We start from the raw sequence: 7588 nt of genomic DNA, 5'->3' as shown, positions 1-7588 counted from the left end.
ACAACTTAAAGGACTCAAATCTGATCTTTCTGGGTGAATAAAAGTGTTAACTGAGTCAGTGAATACAGTAGTAAGTTAAATTTAAATGCAGATGATTCAGGGAATGAATATTATACACATCAAATATATTCTTGCTTTACAGTAGTGCTGATATGCTTCACTGCATAGCAATGACGTCAAATATCTTACCAGTGACTGCAGTGACGTTTACTCCACTGCTTCTGACGTTCTCAAACACAGAGAAGAGAGTGAATGTGTATTTAGTTCCAGCAGTGAGAGATGAGACTGTGTGAGTTACTGGTCCGTCTCCATCTGGTGCAGTGATGTCGATCTCGGTACCATTAAACTGGAGAACAAAGCTGATGTTGTTGTTGACTTTATCCCACTGCAGAGTGATACTGGTCTCATCTTGTGCTGTTGATCTGAAGCTTCCTGTGTTTGGAGGAGCTGAGGCAGAAAGAGATCAGTGAATGATCAAGTCACTCCGTCTGGTAGTTAGAATTATCCAATTTGCATCCCCACAGGGAATGTAATGCTGACTATGAGGAGACGCAACATGGTATTGAAATCATTCTGTTTGTGAGTGCAAGTGTCACATTTCATACAGTACTTAAACAGATCACACAGTATCTGAGAACAGAGATGTACTCAAAAATAAAATGAGAATCACAACTTAAAGGACTCAAATCTGATCTTTCTGGGTGAATAAAAGTGTTAACTGAGTCAGTGAATACAGTAGTAAGTTAAGTTTAAATGCAGATGATTCAGGGAATGAATATTATACACATCAAATATATTCTTGCTTTACAGTAGTGCTGATATGCTTCACTGCATAGCAATTTATTCAAATATCTTACCAGTGACTGCAGTGACGTTTACTCCACTGCTTCTGACGTTCTCAAACACAGAGAAGAGAGAGAATGTGTATTTAGTTCCAGCAGTGAGAGATAAGAATGTGTGAGTTACTGGTCCGTCTCCATCTGGTGCAGTGATGTCGATCTCGGTACCATTAAACTGGAGAACAAAGCTGATGTTGTTGTTGACTTTATCCCACTGCAGAGTGATACTGGTCTCATCTTGTGCTGTTGATCTGAAGCTTCCTGTGTTTGCAGGAGCTGAGACAGAAAGATAGCAGTGGTGAATTGTTTCAAAAAAGCTTTGTTTGCAACAACTTTCACTTAAACTATTCCTTCTGACTGTTTAAGCTGCTCAGAATTTCTACTTAGGTTTGCTGCTGCTAACTGTTATTCAGGAAACAATGTCTGCCAATAAATTGCATGTTAAATCATGAAGACATGTATTATTTTTGCCATAATATTTAAGAAAAATAGGAATCATTTTGACTACTTTTATCTGAAAAATGCTGTACGAACTTAATGTCACACTTCCTACTAGAGTGTGCTGCGTAGAGGTGGGAATTGTTTCATTGCACTGTATTGAAGTCAAATATCTTACCGGTGACTGCAGCAATGTTTACTCCACTGCTTCTGACGTTCTCAAACACAGAGAAGAGAGTGAATGTGTATTTAGTTCCAGCAGTGAGAGATGAGACTGTGTGAGTTACTGGTCCGTCTCCATCTGGTGCAGTGATGTCGATCTCTGTACCATTAAACTGGAGAACAAAGCTGATGTTGTTGTTGACTTTATCCCACTGCAGAGTGATACTGGTCTCATCTTGTGCTGTTGATCTGAAGCTTCCTGTGTTTGGAGGAGCTGAGGCAGAAAAAAAGACAGTGAAAAGATAAATTATATAAAGGACTGTCAGCAAAAGTGTGAATGTTCCCTCTGGCTGTTAAAGATGATTCATTTTGCATCCCCACCTTGATAAAAACTATAACTGTCTGTAAGAGACAGAATACGTGAAAGACTTTTTTGCATTCCTAAGAATGTTTTTTCCTTGATGCAGTTGCCACATTTTATACCAATCACACTGACAACAGAGACGTATTCGACAATAAATGAAGAATCACAAGTTTTAAAACGAAAGATTCTGTGTCAAAAGAGATTTTTATTGTGCAAACAAAAACAGTACCGAATTAAATTAACATGGAAATAAAGTGAATGTAGTGAAGTAGCTAATTCATGTAGTTAATATTATACCCAATAGATATGTCTTAGTTTTACACTGGTGCATGGAAAAGCAAATAATGGTGAACTAAGCAGGTACAACATATAGTAATGAAGTGAAATATCTTACCAGTGACTGCAGAAACATTTACTCCACTGCTTCTGACGTTCTCAAACACAGAGAAGAGAGTGAATGTGTATTTAGTTCCAGCAGTGAGAGATGAGAATGTGTGAGTTACTGGTCCGTCTCCATCTGGTGCAGTGATGTCGATCTCTGTACCATTAAACTGGAGAACAAAGCTGATGTTGTTGTTGACTTTATCCCACTGCAGAGTGATACTGGTCTCATCTTGTGCTGTTGATCTGAAGCTTCCTGTGTTTGGAGGAGCTGAGACAGAAAGAGATCAGTGAATGATCAAGTCACTCCGCCTGGTAGTCAAAATTATCCAATTTGCATCCCCACAGGGAATGTAATGCTGACTATGAGGAGACGCAACATGGTATTGAAATCATTCTGTTTGTGAATGCAAGTGTCACATTTCATACAGTACTTAAACAGATCACACAGTATCTGAGAACAGAGATGAACTCAAAAATAAAATGAGAATCACAACTTAAAGGACTCAAATCTGATCTTTCTGGGTGAATAAAAGTGTTAACTGAGTCAGTGAATACAGTAGTAAGTTAAATTTAAATGCAGATGATTCAGGGAATGAATATTACACACATCAAATATATTCTTGCTTTACAGTAGTGCTGATATGCTTCACTGCATAGCAATGACGTCAAATATCTTACCAGTGACTGCAGCAATGTTTACTCCACTGCTTCTGACGTTCTCAAACACAGAGAAGAGAGTGAATGTGTATTTAGTTCCAGCAGTGAGAGATGAGACTGTGTGAGTTACTGGTCCGTCTCCATCTGGTGCAGTGATGTCGATCTCTGTACCATTAAACTGGAGAACAAAGCTGATGTTGTTGTTGACTTTATCCCACTGCAGAGTGATACTGGTCTCATCTTGTGCTGTTGATCTGAAGCTTCCTGTGTTCGGAGGAGCTGAGACAGAAAAAAAGAGTAGTGAAAAGATAAATTACATAAAGGACTGTCAGTAAAAGTGTGAATGTTCCCTCTGGCTGTTAAAGATGATTTATTTTGCATCCCCACCTTAATAAAAACTATAGCTGTCTGTAAGAGACAGAATACGTGAAAGACTTTTTTGCATTACTAAGAATGTTTTTTCCTTGATGCAGTTGCCACATTTTATACCAATCACACTGACAACAGAGACGTATTCGACAATTAATAAAGAATCACGACCTAAAAGAGTTTTAAAATGAAAGGTCCTGCGTCTAAAAAGATTTTTATTGTGCAGGCAAAAACAGTACCGAGTTAAATTAACATGGAAATAAAGTGAATGTTGTGAAGTAGCAAATTCATGTAGTGAATATTATACTCAATAGATACGTCTTAGTTTTACACTGGTGCATGGAAAAGCAAATGATGGCGAACTTAGCAGGTACAGCGTATAGCAATGAAGTGAAATATCTTACCAGTGGCTGCAGCAATGTTTACTCCACTGCTTCTGACGTTCTCAAACACAGAGAAGAGAGTGAATGTGTATTTAGTTCCAGCAGTGAGAGATGAGACTGTGTGAGTTACTGGTCCGTCTCCATCTGGTGCAGTGATGTGGATCTCTGTACCATTAAACTGGAGAACAAAGCTGATGTTGTTGTTCACTTTATCCCACTGCAGAGTGATACTGGTCTCATCTTGTGCTGTTGATCTGAAGCTTCCTGTGTTTGGAGGAGCTGAGACAGAAAGATAGCAGTGGTGAATTGTTCCAAAAAAGCTTTGTTTGCAACAACTTCCACTTAAACTATTCCTTCTGACTGTTTAAGCTGCTCAATATTTCTACTTAGGTTTGCTGCTGCTAACTGTTATTCAGCAGAAAATTTCTGCCAACACATTGCATGTTAAATCATTAAGACATGTATTATTTTTGCCACAATATTTAAGAAAAATAGGAGTTATTTTGACTACTTTTATCTGAAAAATGCTGTTAGAACTTAATGTCACACTTCCTACTAGAGTGTGCTGCGTAGAGGTGGGAATTGTTTCATTGCACTGTATTGAAGTCAAATATCTTACCGGTGACTGCAGCAATGTTTACTCCACTGCTTCTGACGTTCTCAAACACAGAGAAAAGAGTGAATGTGTATTTAGTTCCAGCAGTGAGAGATGAGACTGTGTGAGTTACTGGTCCGTCTCCATCTGGTGCAGTGATGTCGATCTCTGTACCATTAAACTGGAGAACAAAGCTGATGTTGTTGTTGACTTTATCCCACTGCAGAGTGATACTGGTCTCATCTCGTGCTGTTGATCTGAAGCTTCCTGTGTTTGGAGGAGCTGAGACAAAAAAAAGAGCAGTGAAAAGATAAATTATATAAAGGACTGTCAGTAAAAGTGTGAATGTTCCCTCTGGCTGTTAAAGATGATTCATTTTGCATCCCCACCTTGATAAAAACTATAACTGTCTGTAAGAGACAGAATACGTGAAAGAATTTTTTGCATTACTAAAAATGTTTTTTCCTTGATACAGTTACCACATTTTATACCAATCACACTGACAACAGAGACTAAGCAGGACAACTAAGCAGGTACAGCGTATAGTAATGACGTCAAATATCTTACTGGTGACTGCAGAAATGTTTACTCCACTGCTTCTGACGTTCTCAAACACAGAGAAGAGAGTGAATGTGTATTTAGTTCCAGCAGTGAGAGATGAGACTGTGTGAGTTACTGGTCCGTCTCCATCTGGTGCAGTGATGTCGATCTCTGTACCATTAAACTGGAGAACAAAGCTGATGTTGTTGTTGACTTTATCCCACTGCAGAGTGATACTGGTCTCATCTTGTGCTGTTGATCTGAAGCTTCCTGTGTTTGGAGGAGCTGAGACAGAAAAAAGAGCAGTGAAAAGATGAATTATATAAAGGACTGTCAGTAAAAGTGTGAAAGTTCCCTCTGGCTGTTAAAGATGATTCATTTTGCATCCCCACCTTGATAAAAACTATAGCTGTCTGTAAGAGACAGAATACGTGAAAGAATTTGTTTGCATTACGAAAAACGTTTTTTCCTTGATGCAGTTGCCACATTTTATACCAATCACACTGACAACAGAGACGTATTCGACAATAAATCAAGAATCACGACCTAAAAGAGTTTTAAAATGAGAGGTTCTGTGTCTAAAGAGATTTTTATTGTGCAGGCAAAAACATTCCCTCGTTAAATTACAATGCAAATAAAGTGAATGTTGTGAAGCAGCAAATTCATGTAGTGAATATTATACTCAATAGATACGTCTTAGTTTTACACTGGTGCATGGAAAAGCAAATGATGGCGAACTAAGCAGGTACAGCGTATAGTAATGAAGTGAAATATCTTACCGGTGACTGCAGTAACGTTTACTCCACTGCTTCTGACGTTCTCAAACACAGAGAAGAGAGTGAATGTGTATTTAGTTCCAGCAGTGAGAGATGAGACTGTGTGAGTTACTGGTCCGTCTCCATCTGGTGCAGTGACGTTGATCTCTGTACCATTAAACTGGAAAATAAAGCTGTCAGTGTTGTCCACTTTATTCCACTGCAGAGTGATACTGGTCTCATCCTGTCCTGCTGATCTGAAGCTTCCTGCATTGGGTGGAACTGAGACAAAGAGGACAACTTGAGACAGAAATTCCAGAATATTATTAAATTAATCAGCTGTTTGATGCAACACATATAATGTACTTTGGTACCTCACATTGGTACATCACTTACATAATTACCATTTCCAATGCTGATCCAACACCACTTGTTAATCAGTTGATGGATTTACTATTGCATTGTCGGTTCAATCTATTGCATAATTTCCCAGGTCAATCAGCATTATACTGATGAGAAACATTCATGTAAGCTATAGATGGTCAATGTTGTTTTACTCATTCGTCCAAAATGTTAAACAGAATCCAAGATCTATCTTAAGTGATGTTCAGACTGTCAATCACTTTTATGGTATTTGTTTTTCTTGACCTGAAACATTAATTTCAATAGCAGACTTCTGCTATGAGAGACTTCATTTCATTTGACTTGATTTTGGTGGGTTTGTGCCTGTTGAGAACATTTGTATCGATGGCAAACATTCACCTTATAGACAGAAAAGTTACTTCTATAGGTGCGTCATTTTTAAATACTGTGCTGTTTACAACATGATCACTAGATTTCCACAGGTTTATCTGCCGTAAAAATACAGAACATTCTTGTTTCTGCTTTAACAGAATTGTCCATGTGCACAAATTCACAAATCTAAGTTCAACTGTTTTTTTTCAGTGTGAATTTGATCTTAAAAGTATATATACAATGCAAACTGCCTTAATCCAGCAATTAACCTCTATACAGTATATGAGCAGAAATAAGATGCACTACTTGTTGTGTAACAGATGAATGGCAAAGTGAGGGAGCAGGTATCATCTGACCACTGCCCTGAGTCACTGAACGCTGTGGTGACACACTGCTCTGAGCCAGAGTTTGGTTGCCCACTGGCCCAGTTTCGAAACAGAGAGGTGCTCCCATCTGACCACAGTTTTTCCCGGTGCAGACCAATCCACAGAAAGACATTGGATGCCAGGTTTGTGATGAGGTTTGTGATGAGGTCATTTTCAGTTTGATTTCGTATACTGCGAGAGAAACAGAAGCATGTACACATCAAGGTTAAGTATAACTGAAGTGGTGAAACACAACAGACAAAATAAATCCATTGCACACGGAAATGCATTGTTAGCGATTGTTTGGAAATATAAAAAATCAGTGCGACATAATCACTTTACAAAAGGTATAATACTGCTACTATACTACTACTATTCTATTTCTCATAATGCTTGTAATCATCACAATGATCATCATCATCATACCATGTGACTCAGCTCCAAGTGCCTTACAGTCATAAAACTAAGGATGAGAAATACTTAACTTACAGACAAAGCAAGCAGACACAGGAAGAGAGGGATTAAAATGACAAAAAGGACAAAATAAAACAGTAGGACAGATTCCAATCAACTGTCACAATACTGATTTAGCCTGATTTCATAAACAGAAATTCAGTTCAGTACTGTAGTATTGTATGTCTTCATAAGTCTTCATAAGTGCATACTGTACCTGGCTAGATCGACGTATTTCTGTCTACAGAACCTCTGAGCTTCGGTCCAATTCAAAGGTGTGTCAACCTTCACAAAGGATGATGTGCCATTTACTGTACCTGGAAATATATTGATGAAGAGAAGTTATGAACAATGTCAAGATGGACTTGTAGACAACACTAATTTTTGCTAAAATGTATGCAGGAGTGTCAGAGAAAGAAAGTGGGAAGATCTAGAGATCTGGATTCAATGGGATGAAATATTGCTTACGTCACACATAAATACATTGAAGCGGTGAGATGTTTCTGGAAATGTTACGTAGAAGATCTATTTAGCCCTTTGTTAATTCTT

The sequence above is a fragment of the Enoplosus armatus genome, chromosome 23 (assembly GCF_043641665.1).
Source record: "Enoplosus armatus isolate fEnoArm2 chromosome 23, fEnoArm2.hap1, whole genome shotgun sequence".
Lineage (NCBI taxonomy): Eukaryota > Metazoa > Chordata > Actinopteri > Centrarchiformes > Enoplosidae > Enoplosus > Enoplosus armatus.
This window is presented reverse-complemented; position numbering follows the sequence as displayed.